The sequence below is a fragment of the Somniosus microcephalus genome, chromosome 2 (genome assembly GCF_052327205.1).
Source record: "Somniosus microcephalus isolate GS21.2 chromosome 2, FLI_Smic_1.0, whole genome shotgun sequence".
Lineage (NCBI taxonomy): Eukaryota > Metazoa > Chordata > Chondrichthyes > Squaliformes > Somniosidae > Somniosus > Somniosus microcephalus.
In genome coordinates, this window is record NC_140988.1 from 150,373,286 (window position 1) to 150,400,025 (window position 26,740).

Genomic DNA, 26,740 nt, shown 5'->3' on the forward strand with positions numbered 1-26,740 from the left:
GGGCTGCTGCCCAACATAAGAAACAGGAGCAGGAGTAGGCCATACGGCCACTCGAGCCTGCTACGCCATTCAATAAGATCATTGCTGAACTTCTACATCAACTCCACTTTCCCGCCCTGCCCGCATATATCTTGATTCCCATAGTGCCCAAGAATCTATCGCTCTCAGTCTTGAATATACTAATCGACGGAGCATCCACAGCCCTATGGGGTAGTAGAGAATTCCAAAGATTCACAACCATATGAGTGAAGAAATTTCTCCTCATCTCAGTCCTAAATGGCTGACCCCTTATGCTGAGACAATGACCACTAGTTCTAGACTCTCCAGCCAGAGGAACCTGCCTCTCAGCGTCTACCCTGTCGAGCCCTGTAAGAATTATTTTCGTTTCAATGAGGTCACTTCTCTTTTTTAAAAAATTCATTCCTGGGACGTGGGCGTCGCTGGAAAGGCCAGCATTTATTGCCCATCCCTAATGGCCCTTGAAAAGGTGGTGGTGAGCCGCCTTCTTGAACCGTTGCAGTCCTAGTGGTGAAAGCACTCTCACAGTGCTGTTAGGGAGGGAGTTCCAGGATTTTGACCCAGCGACGATGAAGGAACGGCGATATATTTAATAAGAACATAAGAAGTAGGAGTAGGTCATTTGGCCCCTCGAGCCTGCTCCACCATTCAATAAGATCATGGCTGATCTGATCTTGGCCTCAAGTCCACTTCCCTGCCCACTTCCCATAACCCTCGACTCCCTTACCTTTCAAAAATCTGTCTATCTCCACCTTAAATATATTCAATGAGGAAGAGAATTCCAAAGATTCACGACCCTCTGAGAGAAGAAATTCCTCCTCATTTCCCATTTAAAAGGGTGCCCCCTTATTCTGAAATTATGCCCCTTAGGTCTAGATTACCCCACGAGGGGAAACATCCTCTCTGCATCTACCCTGTCAAGCCCCTTCAGAATCTTATATGTTTCAATAAGATCCCCTCTCATTCTTCTAAACTCCAATGAGTATAGGCCCAACCTGCTCAACCTTTCTTCATAAGACAACCCCTTCATCTCCGGAATCAACCTCGTGAACCTTCTCTGAACTGCCTCCAATGCAAGTATATCCTTCCTTAAATAAGGAGACCAAAACTGTACGCAGCACTCCAGGTGTGGTCTCACCAACGCACTGTACAGTTGCAACAGGACTTCCCTACTTTTATACTCCATTCCCTTTGCAATAAAGGCCAACATTCCATTTGCCTTCCTAATTACTTGCTGTACCTGCATGCTAAGTTTTTGTGATTCATGTACAAGGACCCCCAGATGCCTCATTTTGTAATCGCTCCCCATTTAAATAATAATTTGCTTTTTTATTTTTCCTACCCAAGTGGATAACCTCGCATTTTCCCCACATTAAACTCCATCTGCCAGATCTTTGCCCACTCACTTAGCCTATCTATGTCCCTTTGGAGATTCTTTGCATCCTCCACACAATTTGCTTTCCCACCTATCTTTGTATCATCAGCAAATTTGGCTACATTACACTCAGTCCCTTCATCCAAGTCATTAATATAGATTGTAAATAGTTGAGGCCCCAGCACTGATCCCTGCGGCACCACACCAGTTACAGTTTGCCAACCTGAAAATGACCCATTTATCCCGACTCTCTGTTTTCTGTTAGTTAACCAATCCTCTATCCATGCTAATATATTACCCCCAATCCCATGAGCCCTAATATTGTGCAACAACTTCTCGTGTAGCACCTTATCGAATACCTTCTGAAAATACAAATATACTGTTATGAATCTTATGATCCATGAAGAAAGGCTCATGAAATAACACTGGACGGCCAGCTGGTGGCGCCGTCCAAGGAGTATAAATACTCGGGCGTGGGCCCAGCTTGCCCAGGACATTTTGTAAACAGGAACTAGTGAAAGATAACTAGACCTCCATGTTTTGAAACAAGTTGATTAAAGCCTTGCTTTATACTCGAACCAAGTGCGTAGTGAGTTTTATTAAGTCATATACTACATCCACTGGTTCTCCCTTCTCTACCCTGCTTGTTACACCCAGATCACCTATCCACTTTGTCAGTTGGTTGTTGCATTGTCACTCACGCCCTGCAAGACGTCTTACGCAACTGGTTTAAAAAGTTTTTGTTCCACGGCAGCCTCTGACAGTGACGTACGTGTGGACAGGCACAACCCTCTCCCAGCTGATTGGTGGAATACTGGCAATATACATATCTATGAAGCAGTTTCACTGAAAAGGGTAAGAAAGGCAACTTCTGTAAACTAATCTTCGGTCCAGTTAGAAATCCCGGCAAAAATATCCCAACAGTGAAACCGTCAGCAGTTATACGTCTTTGGACACAGTCAGCCTGACGTAAAAGAAGGAGGGCAAACGGGACCCGAGAACACTATGGGCGGCGTGAGCATCGCTTCTCGGCCTTTTGGCTAAGATCAAGTGTAGTATCTGTTCTTATCAGTTTAATATCTGATATGTCCCCTATCTGGGGACCATATATTAAATTGATTTTTGGAACAGGGAGATGGAATAGGGGCTTGCTCCGTCCACTCCACGCATCGACCTGGTATTGCAGTGCCTCTGGGAACGGTGCACCTCCCTCTCGGGAGATTTTGAAAAATTAAAAACAGTTTCATGAAAAACATCTACTCTTTTTCTTTACTTTTTCCCCCCAACACGTGTACATCTCAAAACCTAAGACACCAAGGAACAACTTCAAAACAAACACAGGCGGTCTGTACATTCGCTCTCAAATTTAAAACCACTAAATGCTGACAAACCTTGCATGCTGCTGCTACGCTGCCACTCTCAGCTGACAGTCTACATTCCAAATACCAAAAGTCATTTCACTTGCAAATACAGCTCACAACTAGTCTTTCAGCAACATTTTAAAGCAGCTCTCTGCTGCTGCTGCTGCTGCTGCTGCTGCCGCCGCTGCTCTTAAAAATACAAGAACCCATACAACAATGGGCTCAAACCTGGCACACTTTACAGCTACTGTAGTCACAAATGTGTAAATCCACAAGATCATACTCTGCAAATGATTGAAAGGTCAAAGACTCAACAATCAAAAATAGCCATCACTGGTCACATTCATGTATTTCCACACCCAAAACTTACGCATAAAACTCCGCCGAAACCAACTAAAGGCATTTAACCTGCAGCCAAGCACAAAGGGAGGCAGAGTACAGTATAAGGGAATAAACCAACAATTAGCCCAAAAGGAGGCCGAATGCCAAGAGAACAAAGTGGATAAGAAGGACGTAAGACAGTTCCTACAAAATGAAGCAGGGCACAAGGAAACTACTCAACAGCAGCTGACATAATATCATAACTCTCTCGCTCAATTCAGAAGAAGTACTAGAATCAGAAAAAGCTAAAGCCCCTAACCAACGGGGTAATACAGTTAGGAATTTAGATTGCCAGTCACAAAACCAAGAAGGTGTCCATGACTCGCCAAAATGATAGGAAAGGTGGCAAACAGCAATGATAATCCATTCCAAGCAGAGGTCCCGAAATTCCAGTCGCCCACGAGGACAGTATTCGAGTCAAGAATCAGCCCAATCTGACAAGGATAACTTCAAAGTTACTGGATGGAATTGTTGAAGACAAGAGTTAGAGACATTGAAAGGAAGTTATCACAGCATCCTTCTCAAGTACCTCGAACCCAAACACTTGGACGTGACCAATGTTCCCGCTAAGGTGCGCGCGTGCAGTAATCTGAAAGGTCCCGTGCAGGCCGCTCACCTGCTTTTACACTGTAAGTACCGCGCATGCGCAGAAATTTAAAGGCACCGCGCATTAAAAGAAACAGGCCGCGTAGAACAAGCGTAGCTTACAGGGAAGATTGGACATGACTAGGCCCACCTCAGGCAGAATGATTTGCTCAGCTAAGATTCCAAAGGAGTTTAGGAGGCGGGTTAGCAATAGCGAAGCATGATAAGCTGATTGGTGCATGTTACATCCCGAAAATGGATCAATTGAAAATTTCGATTCAAACCAGAATGACGCTTTGGAAAGTGAAGGTCCAATTTTTAACAAAAGGTACAAACAAGGCCCAACAAGAACTCACTAGCCGTACCCCACTTTAAAGTCTGAGGGCCAGGAGGTTACGATGGGATGAAGTTCAGTTGTAGACAGGGTGGAGGCAGCTTGGAGAAGGAGAGGCGTTCGGAGTCACCAGAGGAGAGATGTTGGATTGAGGAGCTGTCGGAGGAGCAGAGAATCAGCTGCTGTGCTGCAGGAGTCGAAGCAGGAAACTCCAATGGATTCATAAAGCCAAAGAGGAAAGGAAAATTGACCGGCGGTGGTTGATCCTGGGGTCCAGCGGAAGTGTAGAGTGACCTCAGGTGTTAACAGCGGACCTGCTGGGATAGTGGAGAAGCATGGAGCAGTGGGCGTGAAACCCAGGGACTAAGAACAGCAAAGATTAGGGATCCAGGGGAGGTGAAGGGTAAAACCAACAGTTCAGTGCAGATGAAGATGGGCCGAAGAACAGCTATTAGGCAACGAGGAGCACACAACACCGAGAGCTGCAGGAGGAGCCGAGGAGCCAGTCCATCCAGCGCAGGGCAAGTTCTGAAAGCAGAATGGAGCGGGGCAAAATCCATGGCCAGCGAAGCAAGCATATAGCAAGCAGCGAGGCAGTGGACCTTGAGCAGCAGGACAGCAACACCCCGTGTGGTATGGCAGTCAGCCCAGCAGTGAGCAGAGAGAAACAGCAATAATTGTCCCTTTGTCAACTATGAGAGTCGCAGAGGAGCAGAAACTGAATTGTTAAAAGTGAGTGAGGAAATTTCTCATGCCCCCCGACCAATCTGAAAAGCTTTTTAATCCTAAATGCAGAAATGTGAAGGTCGCGTCAATGCAATCTCATTGAAATTCATTTCTAATCTGGTCTTCACAGGGTGGGGGTGGCGGGAACGTTAACACCCGCTGCCCGTCAGAAACTCGGTGGTGGTGGGGGGGGGGGGTGGTGGTTAAAGTGGAGAAGGAGTCTTGCCGATTTGGCCCAAAATCGCCTGACTACAATTTTAAATTGCAGGCGCCAAGGACCCCGCCCGAAGCTGGCGGGGGTCTTATTTAAATATGCACGTGAGGCCCTGGTCACGTCTTTGGGATCTCATTGCAGTTGTAAGCCCAGGCTTGCGCTAGGAAGCCCTCCTGATTCCACACCAGGCCAAACAAAGTCCCAGTTATCACCCAAAAACTCCTGGTCGCCCTGGCTTTCAGATTGGAATGCTGACAGTAACCTATGAAAAAAATGGCTTACTGCAATCAGAAAGCCTAGGACAGAACATCCAACACACTTACCTGAGCGTGTGTCACAGTCTTTGCTCCCTTTCTCACACAGCTGTTATCTTTGTCCTGCTTTCTTGTTACTGCAGCTTTCAGGCTCCTCCTGGCAATACGCTTGGCTGGCCTCTTCTTCTGAGTGCTCTGTGATAGATCAGCTCTCTGTCTTCTTTCTGTAAAATCCAAGTAGAACCTAAAATGCTGCTGCTTTGCCTGTATGAATCGTCTTCAAGTTGGGTTTGAGGAAGCATTTCTGGCTCCAGCCCCCTGCTGACACAGACAGGTCTCAGCTAGAGAGATGAGGACCATGACCCCTCCTCCGAGTCCTGCCCATTACACAACAGACAGCAGGTCGTCTGAGCAGAAATAAGTGGTCTGAGAACTGAATCTGGCTTCACAATGGGCCACAAGAAAATGAGGGGAGTTTACAAATTATAATTTCTTGGCTTTTAGTTAAGATCAAGTACAACATTCTTAACAAAGTACTATCTGTTGGAACACAGATGGAATAGGGGCCTGCTCCGCTATTACAGTGCCCGCAGGAAAGTGTGCTGCTCTGATCTGTGCTCTTAAAATCTGAGCAGCTATGACCAGCGGCAGTGCTGGCATCGTGGGAGAGACCCCGAGAGGCTAAAACAAACAGAGGGAAAAATGAGAAAAGTAACGGCAAACTCAGCGCACAGGCAAGAGCCTGAGGACTTACAGCTAACTCCAGCGAGTTGTTATGATCTGGAATGCACTGCCTGAAAACATGGTGGAAGCAGATTCAATAGTAACTTTCAAAAGGGAATGGGATATGTACTTGAAAAAGAAACATTTCTGGGGCTATGGAGAAAATGAGTAGGGGAGTGGGACCAGAGATTCCGCTAAGGTGTGCACACGCGTGGCCGTGCAGTGGTCTGAGGTCCCGCACAGGCTGCTCATCGGCATTTACATTGTAGATTCCGCGCATGCACAAAAATTTGAATGGGCCAGGCGTGGGAGGGGTTGGGGTGGTAGGGGAGGTGTGGGGGAGGGAGGACGCGCAGCAGGTAGTGCTGCCTATGAAGGACATTGAGTGGGACATTTGGTTAGCTCTTTCGAAGAGTATGATAAGGTAGATGTAGAGAAATTGTTTCCGCTTGTGGGGGAGACCAAAACTAGAGGCCATTAATATAAAATAGTCATCACTAATAAATTCAGGAGAAACTTCTTTACCCAAAGAGTGGTAAGAATGTGGAACGTGCTACCACAAGGAGTAGTTGAGGCAAAAGCATAGATGCATTCAAGGGCAAGCCTGATACGCACACGGGGGACAAAGGAATCAGAAGGGGTATGCTGACAGAGTTAGATGAAGAGGGGTGGGAGGAAGCACATATGGAGCATAAGCGCCGGCATAGACAACTTGGGCCGAACGGCCTGTTTCTCTGTTGTAGACACGATGTAGTGGCCTCTTTCTGTGCTGTATGATTCTAATGGTTAACACAGTTCCCCAGGAAAGTGACAGTCGGTAAGAAAAGGCTCTATTTATGTCAACCATCGAGTAACTTTATCTGGTTGCGGTGTGCAATAAAGCAAAGGCCAACAATTCTTCACGTGTGAACCCCGAACCTGACAAATACCTCCAATCTTTTGAGCTTCATGAAAAACATCTACTTTCTTTCTTTACTTTTTTTTCAACACGTGTACATTTCAAAACCTCAGACACTCACAGCTACACCCAAGGAACAACTTCAAAACAAAACACAAGCGGGGTCTGTACATTCCCTCTCAAATTTAAAACCACTAAATGCTGACAAACCTGCCGGGATGCTGCTACGCTGCCACTCTCAGCTGACAGTCTACATTCCAAATACCAAAAGTCATTTCACTTGCAAAAATACAGCTCATAACTAGTGTTTCTGCAACATTTTAAAGCAGCTCTTTGCTGCTGCCGCTGCTCTTAAAAGTACAAGAACCTATACAACAATTGGCACAGTTTACAGCTAGTCACAAATGTGTAAATCCACAAATGATTGAAAGGTCAAAGACTCAACAATTAAAAGTAGCCATCACTGGTCACATTCATGTATTTCCATGTATTTAAGTCATCTTCGGTTCCGAGGGACTGCCAAAGAGAAGAGAGATTTCCACACCCAAAACTTACGCATAATAGAGCTTGCAAAGAAGGAAACTCCGTCGAAACCAACTAAAGGCATTTCACCTGCAGCCAAGCACAAAGGGAGGCAAAGTATAAGGGAATAAACCAACAATTAGCCCAAAAGGGGACCGAATGCAGCACAGTCAGCACCTCCTGAGAATTTGGTGCCAGTGAAAGATTGTAATCACAAAAAGAAATAGGTGTGAATTGGTTGCAATTCACTCAACAGTTAGAAAAGCAGTTATCTTAAGGTCTTACACCATTGTTGTCTCAGCAATTACATGGGATGGGACTTTTAAAAAACTTTTTCTTCCATTCTCAAAGACTAATTTCTTTAAAATTTTAGGAATTTTTCAGCCCCAACACACAGTTGAACGCAAGCTAAACTTTGCAGCAAAACCACATGCACACAGCACAGAATCTGCAAGCCTGCACGGATTTCCTCTCTCCTTTCTTTTAATCATCTTTTCAAACTTCAATCGGTCCCTCTTGGAAGTAGGCAACCCAAGTGGGGAGCGAGGGCAGAAAGAAACCACTATGCAGATGTATGACCTTATCGGAAGGGAACAGGCATATCCTAGCTACTAGAAAAGCGGAAACTATCCATACTGTAAAAATGTCTGGCACAAAACATTGAACTTGAACTGCAAAATAGCACACTTACCTGTGCGTGTGTCACAGACTTTCCTCCATTTCTCACCCAGCTGTTATCTTTTTTTTCTGCCCTTTCTCGTGCTGACTGCAGCTTTCAGGCTCCTCCTGGCAATATGCTTGGCTGGCCTCTTCTTGTGCGTGCTCTGTGATAAATCAGCTCCCTGTATTCTTTCTGTCATCAGTAGTGGCTGCTAAAGGGAAACATTTGACTCTTTCAATCACCCCTTGCCTTAGTAAAATCCAAGTGAACCTAAAATGCTGCTGTTTTGTCCACGCACAAACCTGCATGTCCCGTCTTCAGGTTGGGTTTGAGGAAGCATTTCTAGCTCCAGCAACCCCTCGCTGTCACAGACAGGTCTCAGTTACAGAGATGAGGTCCATGACCCCTCCCCCGAGGCCTGCCCATTACACAACAGACAGCACGTCGTATGAGCAGAAATAAGTGGTCAGAGAACTGAATCTGGCTTCACAATGGACCACAAGAGAATGAGGGAATTTACAAATTATAATTTCTAGGCTTTTAGTTAAGATAAAGTACAACATTCTTGACAAAGTACTATCTGTTACGTCCCCTATCTAAGGACAAAACATAAAATTTTGGAATACAGATGGAATAGGGGCTCCAGTGCCTGCAGGAAAATGTGCTGCTCTGATTTGCACTCATAAAATCTGAGCAGGTATGACCAGCGGCAGAGCATCGTAGGAGAGCTCCCGAGAGACTAAAGTAATCAGAGGGAAAAATTAGAAAAGTAACGGCAAAATCAGCGCAGAGGCAGGTGCGCGAGGACTTACAGCTAAATGATTAATTTATTATTTAATTTTCACACCCTAATTGAAATTAACAAAGAGTCGGCACTGCACGATGGGCCAAATGGCCTCCTTCTGTGCTGTATCATTCTATGATTCTAAGTATTAATCATAGAATGATACAGTACAGAAGGAGGCCATTCGGCCCATCGTGCCTGTGCCTCTTTGGTAGAGCTATCCAATTAGTCCCACTCCCCTGCTCCCTCCCCATAGCCCTGTAATTTCTGACCGCTACAAGGATTTATCCAAGTTTCTTTTTGAATGTTACTATTGAATCTGCTTCCGTCACCCTTTCAGGCAGTGCATTCCAGATCACAACAACTCGCTGCGTAAAAAAATATTTCCTTATGTCGCCTCTGGTTCTTTTGCAAATCACCTTAAACCTGTGTCCTCTGGTTACCGACCCTTCTGCAACTGGAAACAGTTTCTCCTTATTTATTCGATCAAAACCGCTCCTGAGTTTGAACACCTCAATTAAATCTCTTCTTAACCTTCTCTGCACTAAGGAGAAACCCCCCAGCTTCTCCAAATAACTGAAGTCCCTCATCCCTGGTACCATTCCAGTAAATCTCTCTGCACCCTCTCCTTGGCCTTGACATCCTTCCTAAAGTGTGGTGTCCAGAACTGAACACAATATTCCAGCTGAGGCCGAACCAGTTTTATAAAGGTTTAGCAGAATTTCCTTGCTTTTGTACTCTATTCCTCTATTAATAAAGCCAAGGATCACATATGCTTTTTTAACAGCCTTCTCAATTTGTCCTGCCACCTTCAAATATTTGTGTTCATACACCCTCAGGTTTCCCTGTTCCTGCACCCCCTTTAAAATTGTGCCATTTAGTTCATTTTGCATCTCCTCAGTATTCCTGCCAAAATGCATCACTTCACACTTCTCTGCGTTAAATTTCATCTGCCATGTGTCTGCCCATTTCACCAGTCTGCCTATGTCCTCCTGAATTCTGTTACTATCATCCTCATTGTTTACTACCTTTTCGAGTTTCGTGTCATCTGCAAACTTTGAAATTAGGCCTCTAAAAGTTTCCCCACCACCGACGCTGGGCTGACTGGCCTGTAGTTCCCGGTTTATCTTTTTTAACATTTGCAATCCTCCAGTCCTCTGGCACCACTCCCATATCTAAGGAGGATTGGAAGATTGTGGCCAGAGCCTATGTAATCCAGTTAGTCCTACTCCCCCGCTCTTTCCCTGTATCCCTGCAATTTTTTTTCTCCAAGTATTTATCCAATTCCCCTTTGATGACTACGATTGAACCTGTATCCACCACCCAATTAGGCAGTGCGTTCCAAATTCTAGCCACTCGTTGCGTAAAAACGGTTTTCCTCATGTCACCTCTGGTTCTTTTGTCAATCACCTTAAATCTGTGCCCTCTGGTTATCGACCCTTCAGCCATTGGAAACAGTTTCTCTTTATTTACTCTATCTAAACTCTACATGATTTTAAACACCTCTATCAATTCTCCTTAGCCTTCTCTGCTCGAAGGAGAACAACCCCAGCTTCTCCAGTCTATCCACGTAACTGTAATCCCTCATCCCTGGAACCATTCTAGTAAATCTCTTCTGTACCCTCTCCAATACCTTCATGTGCTTCCTAAAGTGTAGAGCCCAGAATTGGACACAACACTGAAGCTGTGGCCAAACTAGTGTTTCATATAAGTTTAGCATAACATCCTGGCTTTTGTACTCTATGGGCTCGATTTTAACTCAGGCGCGGGGAGTTGTCGGGTTCCCCGAATTTGGTGTTTCCCACACGAATCTAAATTGGTCTGTGAGATTGATGCAATTTTCACTCAATTGGCCAATTGATTTCCAACATGTGGGAAGCCTTGGCAATTGAATATTTCCAGTCAGAATGTCGCAGAATATGACGTCATCATTGCTGCTGCTTTTAGGACCCACAGCAAGCCTTGCTTCTTCTGCAGGCTTCCAAGCTTCACCGTCGAGATGGCACAGGAGCAACGGCCAGCGGGAGGGCAAGAGCTGCCCCCAAATTTGATGAGGCTTCACTCCAGGCATTGCTGGATGGTGCTAGGGCGCACAGGGAGGTCCTGTTCCCTTCTTCAGGGAGGAAGAGGCCTCCCAGTCAGACCAAGGCTGTGTGGCTACAGGTGGCTGGTGAAGTCAACTCCTTGGGGCTCACACGGCGCACCTGGATGCAGTGCAGGAAAAAATTCCATGACCTTCATCACACTGGAAAAGTAAGTACTGTATGACGTTTCCATCGCCCTCAATCTGATCCCCATTGCCTTTCCTCACCAGCACTCAGATTTAGCAGTCTCTTCCTCCACATCCCACTTGACACTCACATCCATGCACCCTTACCCATTCCCTCTCTCTCTATGCTCACATTCACATAACTATTCCACCATGCAGCCCTCACACTCCCTCTCACTCTGATGCTTTGAACACAACTGACAACACACAGGGAGAGCCCTTGGTCTTGCAACCTCACTTCATCTTTGTTTCCTTCTAAGTATCTATGCTATGCAATCTCTGCACTCACTCCTTCATCCTCACTCAACCTCCACTTGTCTCCCTCATTGCAGGAAAAGAGAGCTCACAACAGGAGAGCGAGAGCCAGGACAGGAGGAGGGCCGCCCTCATTAGCCCAGCTCACCCCCTGGGAGGAAGGCGTCCTGGAGATTGTCGGGGCTGACATAGATGCGGAAGTTGGGGAAGGAGAGACAGGTGCATCCCCGCAAGCTGGTGACAGAATAGTTTTCCATCTCTCTCATTAGCATTGCATGAGTCGCTGATAATGATTCTGAAGCTATATCATATGGACTTATGATCACCTGCAAAACGCAATGTGCATGTAACCTTGGCATCACATCTCTAACTTTTTCCTTGACTCCCCCACAGGGCCATCGAGAGCCCCCGTCCCCAGTGTGTAGGAGGAAGAGCCTGAGATGCCAGATTCCTGAGGAATCTGCAACCTCTGAGGGCGCAGCGTCAGCAGAAATAAGCGCACCCAGCGCCAGCGCACACACTCACACCTCGGTGGGACCTTCGGGACATAGAGTAGAGTTGTCACCTGGTGTATCACAGCTCACAAGTGAGCATCAGCAGATTGTGGCGACAGGGACAGCAGTGGAAAGTCCTCGTCGGAGGGCACAGGATTCTGCCAGCTCGGCTCAGCTGCATGTCGACCCTCTGCCTCTGGGCCCACCCGTAAGATCAGAGGTGATGGGACTCCAGGCGCAGATGCAGGAGTCTCTGGCAGGTTTTGTCTCTAGGGTCGCTGCGAGTGTGGAGCGAATGGAGGAGTCCATAGCGACCATGAGCAGAGCCTTTGTTGAGTCATTGGCGCATGAACGCATCAACACGGAAAGGATGGCTACCTACGTGGAAATGATTGCTGCCTCCGTGGTAAGGCTGGCTACGGTAGAGGAGAGGAAGGCTACAGCCATAGAGGAGGTTAGTCGCCAGGGTATGGAAAACATGGTGAGTGTTCAGAATAGAATGACATCTCTTGAGGAGCGATGGGCATCTATTGAACAGAGAAACCAGACCTTCATGGAAGTCCTTCTGAGTAGGACTGCCATTGCAGATACGGGTCCCCATGGCCCCCCTGATGTGCAGCAAGGTGCTCTCAAGCCACTTGCAGGCGCGGAGGGGGAGCTGACCCATGAGAGGGAGGTTGGTGGCAGACCTCAATGAAGTGGGGGTTCCTCTCCAAGCACTCACACTTCCATGCCACTGCAGAGCCCTCGGTCAGAGCCCCGCCGGAGTCCACACCCAAGTGAGATAGACGTCTCAACTCCTGCACAGCCGCAGGAGCAGCAGACTGCTGACGAGCCCTCACAGGCTTGCCACCCCAGAGGACGCCTGCCAAAGGTGTCGAGACAGGAGCAGCAGGAAAGTGAGCAAGGGGCCTCCACATCTGCTGAAGCCACAGGAGAACCACTATGTAGGAGCACGCCTAAGAGGAAAATAAAGCACAAATAGTCACAAGGGTAGTCACTTGGGTAAAATGTTGTGTATTCTGTAAAAATGCCATCAGTTGTTTGTTTTGCATAAAAATTCTAATGGCAACTTCTGCAGTTGTGGCGTGTGTCATTTCGCGAATGGGGCTGGAGGTCCTCTAATGCCAAGAAGGGAAGGGAAAAAAGGCCTCCCATGCTTCTGGTAGATGCCTCAGTTGAGGAAGGCTGAGTTAGGCTGGCGAGAGGGGTTTCGCAGGAGGTCACACTGGAGAAGTGTGTGAGGCTCCAACCTTCCAGAGGTGTGGTTAAGCCTGGTAAAAGTTGCCCCAGGCCTGAAACAACAAAGTCCTGCCACCTGCAAATGATGACTGCTCAAATTTCCTCTTTAATGGTTGACCTGCAGCTGATAGTCAGCAAGCCAATAGTGCTCACGCCAGGTTTCACAGGCGTGATCCCCACCAGGCGTGTTTTACATGGGAAAAGGGTTAAACAGGCAAAGGCCTGTTAAAATGGGATTATAAAGGCCAATGAGTGCTGTTTAAGGGCCCTAAAGACCAGTCCTGCCTGTTGCAGGCGGGACTGATTCGGGACCATCAGACACACCTGGGTTAAAATGGCTAGGTGTCGGGAACCAGGCCGGGTGGGGGGGGGGGTCCCGACCCCCAGGTTTTGCGATTTTAACTCCCCACACGCCTCAAAGCCTGCCCGACGGCCGAGTTAAAATCGAGCCCTATGACTCTATTTATAAAGCCCAGGATCCCATATGCTTCATTAACTGCTTTGTTAATGTCCTGGCCCCTTCAAAGATTTGTGCACAAACACCCCCAGGTCTCTCTGTTCTCGCACTCCCTTTAAAATTGTACCATTTTGCTTGTATTGTCTCTCCTTACGTGGCTCGGTGTCAAATTATGTTTGATAGCACTCCAGGGAGGTGTGGGGGAGGGAGGACGCGCAGCAGGTAGTGCAGCCTACGGAGGACATTGAGTGGGGCATTTGGTTAGCTCTTTCGAAGAGTATGATATGGTAGATGTAGAGAAATTGTTTCCACTTGTGTGGGAGACCAAAACTAGAGGCCATAAATATAAGATGGTCACTAATAAATTCAGGAGAAACTTCTTTACCCAAAGAGTGGTAAGAATGTGGAACGTGCTACCACAAGGAGTAGTTGAGGCAAAAGCATAGATGCATTCAAGGGCAAGCCTGATACGCACATGGGGGACAAAGGAATCAGAAGGGGTATGCTGACAGAGTTAGATGAAGAGGGGTGGGAGGAAGCACGTGTGGAGCATAAGCGCCGGCATAGACAACTTGGGCCAAACGGCCTGTTTCTCTGTTGTAGACACGATGTAGTGGCCTCTTTCTGTGCTGTATGATTCTATTGGTTAACACAGTTCCCCAGGAAAGTGACAGTAGGTAAGAAAAGGCTCTATTTATGTCAACCATCGAGTAACTTTATCTGGTTGTGATGTGCAATAAAGCAAAAGCCAACAATTCTTCACGTGTGAACTCCGAACCTGACAAATACCGCCGATCTTTTGAGCTATTATACCACTGCCCAATAACACAGGTTAAAATGTGCTCCTGTTTCATTTCCTGCAACAGGAGTCAGCTAAACTCAGCCCATATTGAGCAGCGTTCATCGAGTTTGGCTGCTGGGCAGTGCTACATCAATGATGTCATAGAACAGTGACCATTCCTATGATATCACAGTCCTTAGGCAGGGAGTAGGAAGAGTCACTGGTTATTGCAGTGCAAACAGACCAGGCTCTAGCTATCAGTCGGCCACTCACTCAACCAAAACTACTGCGTGATACTTAAATCGGCTTCAGAAAAGAGAGATCACGTTTGACAAACCTGATCCAGCTACTTGAAAAAGCCAGTGGTATCGTAGATCAGGGAGATTTGGTACATGTCACCCACTTGGATTTCCAAAAAGGTTTTGGTAAAGTGCTGCATTAGGGACTTTGTGCTGAAATGGTGCCCCATGGTGTCAAGTGTGTTATTACAAGATGGATTGCAAATTGGCTCAAGGACAGTAGACGGTGAGCGGTTTTAGATAGGGCTGCTGCCCAACATAAGAAACAGGAGCAGGAGTAGGCCATACGGCCACTCGAGCCTGCTACGCCATTCAATAAGATCATTGCTGAACTTCTACATCAACTCCACTTTCCCGCCCTGCCCGCATATATCTTGATTCCCATAGTGCCCAAGAATCTATCGCTCTCAGTCTTGAATATACTAATCGACGGAGCATCCACAGCCCTATGGGGTAGTAGAGAATTCCAAAGATTCACAACCATATGAGTGAAGAAATTTCTCCTCATCTCAGTCCTAAATGGCTGACCCCTTATGCTGAGACAATGACCACTAGTTCTAGACTCTCCAGCCAGAGGAACCTGCCTCTCAGCGTCTACCCTGTCGAGCCCTGTAAGAATTATTTTCGTTTCAATGAGGTCACTTCTCTTTTTTAAAAAATTCATTCCTGGGACGTGGGCGTCGCTGGAAAGGCCAGCATTTATTGCCCATCCCTAATGGCCCTTGAAAAGGTGGTGGTGAGCCGCCTTCTTGAACCGTTGCAGTCCTAGTGGTGAAAGCACTCTCACAGTGCTGTTAGGGAGGGAGTTCCAGGATTTTGACCCAGCGACGATGAAGGAACGGCGATATATTTAATAAGAACATAAGAAGTAGGAGTAGGTCATTTGGCCCCTCGAGCCTGCTCCACCATTCAATAAGATCATGGCTGATCTGATCTTGGCCTCAAGTCCACTTCCCTGCCCACTTCCCATAACCCTCGACTCCCTTACCTTTCAAAAATCTGTCTATCTCCACCTTAAATATATTCAATGAGGAAGAGAATTCCAAAGATTCACGACCCTCTGAGAGAAGAAATTCCTCCTCATTTCCCATTTAAAAGGGTGCCCCCTTATTCTGAAATTATGCCCCTTAGGTCTAGATTACCCCACGAGGGGAAACATCCTCTCTGCATCTACCCTGTCAAGCCCCTTCAGAATCTTATATGTTTCAATAAGATCCCCTCTCATTCTTCTAAACTCCAATGAGTATAGGCCCAACCTGCTCAACCTTTCTTCATAAGACAACCCCTTCATCTCCGGAATCAACCTCGTGAACCTTCTCTGAACTGCCTCCAATGCAAGTATATCCTTCCTTAAATAAGGAGACCAAAACTGTACGCAGCACTCCAGGTGTGGTCTCACCAACGCACTGTACAGTTGCAACAGGACTTCCCTACTTTTATACTCCATTCCCTTTGCAATAAAGGCCAACATTCCATTTGCCTTCCTAATTACTTGCTGTACCTGCATGCTAAGTTTTTGTGATTCATGTACAAGGACCCCCAGATGCCTCATTTTGTAATCGCTCCCCATTTAAATAATAATTTGCTTTTTTATTTTTCCTACCCAAGTGGATAACCTCGCATTTTCCCCACATTAAACTCCATCTGCCAGATCTTTGCCCACTCACTTAGCCTATCTATGTCCCTTTGGAGATTCTTTGCATCCTCCACACAATTTGCTTTCCCACCTATCTTTGTATCATCAGCAAATTTGGCTACATTACACTCAGTCCCTTCATCCAAGTCATTAATATAGATTGTAAATAGTTGAGGCCCCAGCACTGATCCCTGCGGCACCACACCAGTTACAGTTTGCCAACCTGAAAATGACCCATTTATCCCGACTCTCTGTTTTCTGTTAGTTAACCAATCCTCTATCCATGCTAATATATTACCCCCAATCCCATGAGCCCTAATATTGTGCAACAACTTCTCGTGTAGCACCTTATCGAATACCTTCTGAAAATACAAATATACTGTTATGAATCTTATGATCCATGAAGAAAGGCTCATGAAATAACACTGGACGGCCAGCTGGTGGCGCCGTCCAAGGAGTATAAATACTCGGGCGTGGGCCCAGCTTGCCCAGGACATTTTGTAAACAGGAACTAGTGAAAGATAACTAGACCTCCATGTTTTGAAACAAGTTGATTAAAGCCTTGCTTTATACTCGAACCAAGTGCGTAGTGAGTTTTATTAAGTCATATACTACATCCACTGGTTCTCCCTTCTCTACCCTGCTTGTTACACCCAGATCACCTATCCACTTTGTCAGTTGGTTGTTGCATTGTCACTCACGCCCTGCAAGACGTCTTACGCAACTGGTTTAAAAAGTTTTTGTTCCACGGCAGCCTCTGACAGTGACGTACGTGTGGACAGGCACAACCCTCTCCCAGCTGATTGGTGGAATACTGGCAATATACATATCTATGAAGCAGTTTCACTGAAAAGGGTAAGAAAGGCAACTTCTGTAAACTAATCTTCGGTCCAGTTAGAAATCCCGGCAAAAATATCCCAACAGTGAAACCGTCAGCAGTTATACGTCTTTGGACACAGTCAGCCTGACGTAAAAGAAGGAGGGCAAACGGGACCCGAGAACACTATGGGCGGCGTGAGCATCGCTTCTCGGCCTTTTGGCTAAGATCAAGTGTAGTATCTGTTCTTATCAGTTTAATATCTGATATGTCCCCTATCTGGGGACCATATATTAAATTGATTTTTGGAACAGGGAGATGGAATAGGGGCTTGCTCCGTCCACTCCACGCATCGACCTGGTATTGCAGTGCCTCTGGGAACGGTGCACCTCCCTCTCGGGAGATTTTGAAAAATTAAAAACAGTTTCATGAAAAACATCTACTCTTTTTCTTTACTTTTTCCCCCCAACACGTGTACATCTCAAAACCTAAGACACCAAGGAACAACTTCAAAACAAACACAGGCGGTCTGTACATTCGCTCTCAAATTTAAAACCACTAAATGCTGACAAACCTTGCATGCTGCTGCTACGCTGCCACTCTCAGCTGACAGTCTACATTCCAAATACCAAAAGTCATTTCACTTGCAAATACAGCTCACAACTAGTCTTTCAGCAACATTTTAAAGCAGCTCTCTGCTGCTGCTGCTGCTGCTGCTGCTGCCGCCGCTGCTCTTAAAAATACAAGAACCCATACAACAATGGGCTCAAACCTGGCACACTTTACAGCTACTGTAGTCACAAATGTGTAAATCCACAAGATCATACTCTGCAAATGATTGAAAGGTCAAAGACTCAACAATCAAAAATAGCCATCACTGGTCACATTCATGTATTTCCACACCCAAAACTTACGCATAAAACTCCGCCGAAACCAACTAAAGGCATTTAACCTGCAGCCAAGCACAAAGGGAGGCAGAGTACAGTATAAGGGAATAAACCAACAATTAGCCCAAAAGGAGGCCGAATGCCAAGAGAACAAAGTGGATAAGAAGGACGTAAGACAGTTCCTACAAAATGAAGCAGGGCACAAGGAAACTACTCAACAGCAGCTGACATAATATCATAACTCTCTCGCTCAATTCAGAAGAAGTACTAGAATCAGAAAAAGCTAAAGCCCCTAACCAACGGGGTAATACAGTTAGGAATTTAGATTGCCAGTCACAAAACCAAGAAGGTGTCCATGACTCGCCAAAATGATAGGAAAGGTGGCAAACAGCAATGATAATCCATTCCAAGCAGAGGTCCCGAAATTCCAGTCGCCCACGAGGACAGTATTCGAGTCAAGAATCAGCCCAATCTGACAAGGATAACTTCAAAGTTACTGGATGGAATTGTTGAAGACAAGAGTTAGAGACATTGAAAGGAAGTTATCACAGCATCCTTCTCAAGTACCTCGAACCCAAACACTTGGACGTGACCAATGTTCCCGCTAAGGTGCGCGCGTGCAGTAATCTGAAAGGTCCCGTGCAGGCCGCTCACCTGCTTTTACACTGTAAGTACCGCGCATGCGCAGAAATTTAAAGGCACCGCGCATTAAAAGAAACAGGCCGCGTAGAACAAGCGTAGCTTACAGGGAAGATTGGACATGACTAGGCCCACCTCAGGCAGAATGATTTGCTCAGCTAAGATTCCAAAGGAGTTTAGGAGGCGGGTTAGCAATAGCGAAGCATGATAAGCTGATTGGTGCATGTTACATCCCGAAAATGGATCAATTGAAAATTTCGATTCAAACCAGAATGACGCTTTGGAAAGTGAAGGTCCAATTTTTAACAAAAGGTACAAACAAGGCCCAACAAGAACTCACTAGCCGTACCCCACTTTAAAGTCTGAGGGCCAGGAGGTTACGATGGGATGAAGTTCAGTTGTAGACAGGGTGGAGGCAGCTTGGAGAAGGAGAGGCGTTCGGAGTCACCAGAGGAGAGATGTTGGATTGAGGAGCTGTCGGAGGAGCAGAGAATCAGCTGCTGTGCTGCAGGAGTCGAAGCAGGAAACTCCAATGGATTCATAAAGCCAAAGAGGAAAGGAAAATTGACCGGCGGTGGTTGATCCTGGGGTCCAGCGGAAGTGTAGAGTGACCTCAGGTGTTAACAGCGGACCTGCTGGGATAGTGGAGAAGCATGGAGCAGTGGGCGTGAAACCCAGGGACTAAGAACAGCAAAGATTAGGGATCCAGGGGAGGTGAAGGGTAAAACCAACAGTTCAGTGCAGATGAAGATGGGCCGAAGAACAGCTATTAGGCAACGAGGAGCACACAACACCGAGAGCTGCAGGAGGAGCCGAGGAGCCAGTCCATCCAGCGCAGGGCAAGTTCTGAAAGCAGAATGGAGCGGGGCAAAATCCATGGCCAGCGAAGCAAGCATATAGCAAGCAGCGAGGCAGTGGACCTTGAGCAGCAGGACAGCAACACCCCGTGTGGTATGGCAGTCAGCCCAGCAGTGAGCAGAGAGAAACAGCAATAATTGTCCCTTTGTCAACTATGAGAGTCGCAGAGGAGCAGAAACTGAATTGTTAAAAGTGAGTGAGGAAATTTCTCATGCCCCCCGACCAATCTGAAAAGCTTTTTAATCCTAAATGCAGAAATGTGAAGGTCGCGTCAATGCAATCTCATTGAAATTCATTTCTAATCTGGTCTTCACAGGGTGGGGGTGGCGGGAACGTTAACACCCGCTGCCCGTCAGAAACTCGGTGGTGGTGGGGGGGGGGGGTGGTGGTTAAAGTGGAGAAGGAGTCTTGCCGATTTGGCCCAAAATCGCCTGACTACAATTTTAAATTGCAGGCGCCAAGGACCCCGCCCGAAGCTGGCGGGGGTCTTATTTAAATATGCACGTGAGGCCCTGGTCACGTCTTTGGGATCTCATTGCAGTTGTAAGCCCAGGCTTGCGCTAGGAAGCCCTCCTGATTCCACACCAGGCCAAACAAAGTCCCAGTTATCACCCAAAAACTCCTGGTCGCCCTGGCTTTCAGATTGGAATGCTGACAGTAACCTATGAAAAAAATGGCTTACTGCAATCAGAAAGCCTAGGACAGAACATCCAACACACTTACCTGAGCGTGTGTCACAGTCTTTGCTCCCTTTCTCACACAGCTGTTATCTTTGTCCTGCTTTCTTGTTACTGCAGCTTTCAGGCTCCTCCTGGCAATACGCTTGGCTGGCCTCTTCTTCTGAGTGCTCTGTGATAGATCAGCTCTCTGTCTTCTTTCTGTAAAATCCAAGTAGAACCTAAAATGCTGCTGCTTTGCCTGTATGAATCGTCTTCAAGTTGGGTTTGAGGAAGCATTTCTGGCTCCAGCCCCCTGCTGACACAGACAGGTCTCAGCTAGAGAGATGAGGACCATGACCCCTCCTCCGAGTCCTGCCCATTACACAACAGACAGCAGGTCGTCTGAGCAGAAATAAGTGGTCTGAGAACTGAATCTGGCTTCACAATGGGCCACAAGAAAATGAGGGGAGTTTACAAATTATAATTTCTTGGCTTTTAGTTAAGATCAAGTACAACATTCTTAACAAAGTACTATCTGTTGGAACACAGATGGAATAGGGGCCTGCTCCGCTATTACAGTGCCCGCAGGAAAGTGTGCTGCTCTGATCTGTGCTCTTAAAATCTGAGCAGCTATGACCAGCGGCAGTGCTGGCATCGTGGGAGAGACCCCGAGAGGCTAAAACAAACAGAGGGAAAAATGAGAAAAGTAACGGCAAACTCAGCGCACAGGCAAGAGCCTGAGGACTTACAGCTAACTCCAGCGAGTTGTTATGATCTGGAATGCACTGCCTGAAAACATGGTGGAAGCAGATTCAATAGTAACTTTCAAAAGGGAATGGGATATGTACTTGAAAAAGAAACATTTCTGGGGCTATGGAGAAAATGAGTAGGGGAGTGGGACCAGAGATTCCGCTAAGGTGTGCACACGCGTGGCCGTGCAGTGGTCTGAGGTCCCGCACAGGCTGCTCATCGGCATTTACATTGTAGATTCCGCGCATGCACAAAAATTTGAATGGGCCAGGCGTGGGAGGGGTTGGGGTGGTAGGGGAGGTGTGGGGGAGGGAGGACGCGCAGCAGGTAGTGCTGCCTATGAAGGACATTGAGTGGGACATTTGGTTAGCTCTTTCGAAGAGTATGATAAGGTAGATGTAGAGAAATTGTTTCCGCTTGTGGGGGAGACCAAAACTAGAGGCCATTAATATAAAATAGTCATCACTAATAAATTCAGGAGAAACTTCTTTACCCAAAGAGTGGTAAGAATGTGGAACGTGCTACCACAAGGAGTAGTTGAGGCAAAAGCATAGATGCATTCAAGGGCAAGCCTGATACGCACACGGGGGACAAAGGAATCAGAAGGGGTATGCTGACAGAGTTAGATGAAGAGGGGTGGGAGGAAGCACATATGGAGCATAAGCGCCGGCATAGACAACTTGGGCCGAACGGCCTGTTTCTCTGTTGTAGACACGATGTAGTGGCCTCTTTCTGTGCTGTATGATTCTAATGGTTAACACAGTTCCCCAGGAAAGTGACAGTCGGTAAGAAAAGGCTCTATTTATGTCAACCATCGAGTAACTTTATCTGGTTGCGGTGTGCAATAAAGCAAAGGCCAACAATTCTTCACGTGTGAACCCCGAACCTGACAAATACCTCCAATCTTTTGAGCTTCATGAAAAACATCTACTTTCTTTCTTTACTTTTTTTTCAACACGTGTACATTTCAAAACCTCAGACACTCACAGCTACACCCAAGGAACAACTTCAAAACAAAACACAAGCGGGGTCTGTACATTCCCTCTCAAATTTAAAACCACTAAATGCTGACAAACCTGCCGGGATGCTGCTACGCTGCCACTCTCAGCTGACAGTCTACATTCCAAATACCAAAAGTCATTTCACTTGCAAAAATACAGCTCATAACTAGTGTTTCTGCAACATTTTAAAGCAGCTCTTTGCTGCTGCCGCTGCTCTTAAAAGTACAAGAACCTATACAACAATTGGCACAGTTTACAGCTAGTCACAAATGTGTAAATCCACAAATGATTGAAAGGTCAAAGACTCAACAATTAAAAGTAGCCATCACTGGTCACATTCATGTATTTCCATGTATTTAAGTCATCTTCGGTTCCGAGGGACTGCCAAAGAGAAGAGAGATTTCCACACCCAAAACTTACGCATAATAGAGCTTGCAAAGAAGGAAACTCCGTCGAAACCAACTAAAGGCATTTCACCTGCAGCCAAGCACAAAGGGAGGCAAAGTATAAGGGAATAAACCAACAATTAGCCCAAAAGGGGACCGAATGCAGCACAGTCAGCACCTCCTGAGAATTTGGTGCCAGTGAAAGATTGTAATCACAAAAAGAAATAGGTGTGAATTGGTTGCAATTCACTCAACAGTTAGAAAAGCAGTTATCTTAAGGTCTTACACCATTGTTGTCTCAGCAATTACATGGGATGGGACTTTTAAAAAACTTTTTCTTCCATTCTCAAAGACTAATTTCTTTAAAATTTTAGGAATTTTTCAGCCCCAACACACAGTTGAACGCAAGCTAAACTTTGCAGCAAAACCACATGCACACAGCACAGAATCTGCAAGCCTGCACGGATTTCCTCTCTCCTTTCTTTTAATCATCTTTTCAAACTTCAATCGGTCCCTCTTGGAAGTAGGCAACCCAAGTGGGGAGCGAGGGCAGAAAGAAACCACTATGCAGATGTATGACCTTATCGGAAGGGAACAGGCATATCCTAGCTACTAGAAAAGCGGAAACTATCCATACTGTAAAAATGTCTGGCACAAAACATTGAACTTGAACTGCAAAATAGCACACTTACCTGTGCGTGTGTCACAGACTTTCCTCCATTTCTCACCCAGCTGTTATCTTTTTTTTCTGCCCTTTCTCGTGCTGACTGCAGCTTTCAGGCTCCTCCTGGCAATATGCTTGGCTGGCCTCTTCTTGTGCGTGCTCTGTGATAAATCAGCTCCCTGTATTCTTTCTGTCATCAGTAGTGGCTGCTAAAGGGAAACATTTGACTCTTTCAATCACCCCTTGCCTTAGTAAAATCCAAGTGAACCTAAAATGCTGCTGTTTTGTCCACGCACAAACCTGCATGTCCCGTCTTCAGGTTGGGTTTGAGGAAGCATTTCTAGCTCCAGCAACCCCTCGCTGTCACAGACAGGTCTCAGTTACAGAGATGAGGTCCATGACCCCTCCCCCGAGGCCTGCCCATTACACAACAGACAGCACGTCGTATGAGCAGAAATAAGTGGTCAGAGAACTGAATCTGGCTTCACAATGGACCACAAGAGAATGAGGGAATTTACAAATTATAATTTCTAGGCTTTTAGTTAAGATAAAGTACAACATTCTTGACAAAGTACTATCTGTTACGTCCCCTATCTAAGGACAAAACATAAAATTTTGGAATACAGATGGAATAGGGGCTCCAGTGCCTGCAGGAAAATGTGCTGCTCTGATTTGCACTCATAAAATCTGAGCAGGTATGACCAGCGGCAGAGCATCGTAGGAGAGCTCCCGAGAGACTAAAGTAATCAGAGGGAAAAATTAGAAAAGTAACGGCAAAATCAGCGCAGAGGCAGGTGCGCGAGGACTTACAGCTAAATGATTAATTTATTATTTAATTTTCACACCCTAATTGAAATTAACAAAGAGTCGGCACTGCACGATGGGCCAAATGGCCTCCTTCTGTGCTGTATCATTCTATGATTCTAAGTATTAATCATAGAATGATACAGTACAGAAGGAGGCCATTCGGCCCATCGTGCCTGTGCCTCTTTGGTAGAGCTATCCAATTAGTCCCACTCCCCTGCTCCCTCCCCATAGCCCTGTAATTTCTGACCGCTACAAGGATTTATCCAAGTTTCTTTTTGAATGTTACTATTGAATCTGCTTCCGTCACCCTTTCAGGCAGTGCATTCCAGATCACAACAACTCGCTGCGTAAAAAAATATTTCCTTATGTCGCCTCTGGTTCTTTTGCAAATCACCTTAAACCTGTGTCCTCTGGTTACCGACCCTTCTGCAACTGGAAACAGTTTCTCCTTATTTATTCGATCAAAACCGCTCCTGAGTTTGAACACCTCAATTAAATCTCTTCTTAACCTTCTCTGCACTAAGGAGAAACCCCCCAGCTTCTCCAAATAACTGAAGTCCCTCATCCCTGGTACCATTCCAGTAAATCTCTCTGCACCCTCTCCTTGGCCTTGACATCCTTCCTAAAGTGTGGTGTCCAGAACTGAACACAATATTCCAGCTGAGGCCGAACCAGTTTTATAAAGGTTTAGCAGAATTTCCTTGCTTTTGTACTCTATTCCTCTATTAATAAAGCCAAGGATCACATATGCTTTTTTAACAGCCTTCTCAATTTGTCCTGCCACCTTCAAATATTTGTGTTCATACACCCTCAGGTTTCCCTGTTCCTGCACCCCCTTTAAAATTGTGCCATTTAGTTCATTTTGCATCTCCTCAGTATTCCTGCCAAAATGCATCACTTCACACTTCTCTGCGTTAAATTTCATCTGCCATGTGTCTGCCCATTTCACCAGTCTGCCTATGTCCTCCTGAATTCTGTTACTATCATCCTCATTGTTTACTACCTTTTCGAGTTTCGTGTCATCTGCAAACTTTGAAATTAGGCCTCTAAAAGTTTCCCCACCACCGACGCTGGGCTGACTGGCCTGTAGTTCCCGGTTTATCTTTTTTAACATTTGCAATCCTCCAGTCCTCTGGCACCACTCCCATATCTAAGGAGGATTGGAAGATTGTGGCCAGAGCCTATGTAATCCAGTTAGTCCTACTCCCCCGCTCTTTCCCTGTATCCCTGCAATTTTTTTTCTCCAAGTATTTATCCAATTCCCCTTTGATGACTACGATTGAACCTGTATCCACCACCCAATTAGGCAGTGCGTTCCAAATTCTAGCCACTCGTTGCGTAAAAACGGTTTTCCTCATGTCACCTTTGGTTCTTTTGTCAATCACCTTAAATCTGTGCCCTCTGGTTATCGACCCTTCAGCCATTGGAAACAGTTTCTCTTTATTTACTCTATCTAAACTCTACATGATTTTAAACACCTCTATCAATTCTCCTTAGCCTTCTCTGCTCGAAGGAGAACAACCCCAGCTTCTCCAGTCTATCCACGTAACTGTAATCACTCATCCCTGGAACCATTCTAGTAAATCTCTTCTGTAGGCTTCCAAGCTTCACCATTGAGATGGCACAGGAGCAACGGCCAGCGGGAGGGCAAGAGCTGCCCCCAAATTTAATGAGACTTCACTCCAGGCATTGCTGGATGGTGCTAGGGCCCACAGGGAGGTCCTGTTCCCTTCTTCAGGGAGGAAGAGGCCTCCCAATCAGACCAAGGCTGTGTGGCTACAGGTGGCTGGTGAAGTCAACTCCTTGGGGCTCACACGGCGCACCTGGATGCAGTGCGGGAAAAGATTCCATGACCTTCATCGCACTGGAAAAGTAAGTACTGTATGACGTTTCCATCACACTCAATCTGATCCCCATTGCCTTTCCTCACCAGCACTCAGATTTAGAAATCTCTTCCTCCACATCCCACTTGACACTCACATCCATGCACCCTTACCCATTCCCTCTCTCTCTATGCTCACATTCACGTAACTATTCCACCATGCAGCCCTCACACTCCCTCTCACTCTGATGCTTTGAACACAACTGACAACACACAGGGAGAGCCCTTGGTCTTGCAACCTCACTTCATCTTTGTTTCCTTCTAAGTATCTATGCTATGCAATCTCTGCACTCACTCCTTCATCCTCACTCAACCTCCACTTGTCTCTCTCATTGCAGGAAAAGAGAGCTCACAACAGGAGAGAGCGAGCCAGGACAGGAGGAGGGCCGCCCTCATTAGCCCAGCTCACCCCCCTGGGAGGAAGGCATCCTGGAGATTGTCGGGGCTGACATAGATGCGGAAGTTGGGGAAGGAGAGACAGGTGCAGCCCCGCAAGCTGGTGACAGAATAGTTTTCCATCTCTCTCATTAGCATTGCATGAGTCGCTGATAATGATTCTGAAGCTATATCATATGGACTTATGATCACCTGCAAAATGCAATGTGCATGTAACCTTGGCATCACATCTCTAACTTTTTCCTTGACTCCCCCACAGGGCCATCGAGAGCCCCCGTCCCCAGTGTGTAGGAGGAAGAGCCTGAGATGCCAGATTCCTCAGAGGAATCTGCAACCTCTGAGGGCGCAGCGTCAGCAGAAATAAGCGCACCCAGCGCCAGCGCAGACACTCACACCTCGGTGGGACCTTCGGGACATAGAGTAGAGTTGTCACCTGGTGTATCACAGCTCACAAGTGAGCATCAGCAGATTGTGGAGACAGGGACAGCAGTGGAAAGTCCTCGTCGGAGGGCACAGGACTCTGCCAGCTCGGCTCAGCTGCATGTCGACCCTCTGCCTCTGGGTCCACCCGTAAGATCAGAGGTGATGGAACTCCAGGCGCAGATGCAGGAGTCTCTGGCAGGTTTTGTCTCTAGGGTCGCTGCGAGTGTGGAGCGAATGGAGGAGTCCATAGCGACCTTTGTGGAGTCATTGGCGCATGAACGCATCAACACGGAAAGGATGGC

At 46.6% G+C, this 26,740-nt stretch overlaps 1 long non-coding RNA gene and 2 other non-coding genes across 20 annotated transcripts in view; 2 read left to right on the plus strand and 1 right to left on the minus strand.

Annotated features, from left to right (window-relative positions):
- Positions 1 to 26,740, minus strand: part of LOC147123011 (uncharacterized) — a 109,238-nt gene that overhangs the window by 55,367 nt on the left and 27,131 nt on the right. For 11 of the 18 annotated variants that reach the window (XR_015073102.1, XR_015073105.1, XR_015073107.1 and 8 more), the window contains 2 exons: positions 22,959 to 23,139; positions 8,083 to 8,263 (listed from right to left, as the gene is read on the minus strand). This is a non-coding gene — a long non-coding RNA (uncharacterized LOC147123011). Of the gene's footprint in view, positions 1 to 5,317; positions 5,473 to 8,082; positions 8,264 to 20,193; positions 20,349 to 22,958; positions 23,140 to 26,740 lie in introns of all 18 variants that reach the window. The other 7 variants (XR_015073096.1, XR_015073086.1, XR_015073103.1 and 4 more) reach the window with 5 other exon arrangements.
- Positions 2,414 to 2,604, plus strand: LOC147123015 (U2 spliceosomal RNA). Its single transcript, XR_015075170.1, has one exon. It is a non-coding gene; the product is annotated as a U2 spliceosomal RNA (small nuclear RNA).
- Positions 17,290 to 17,480, plus strand: LOC147123016 (U2 spliceosomal RNA). The gene has a single exon (XR_015075171.1). It is a non-coding gene; the product is annotated as a U2 spliceosomal RNA (small nuclear RNA).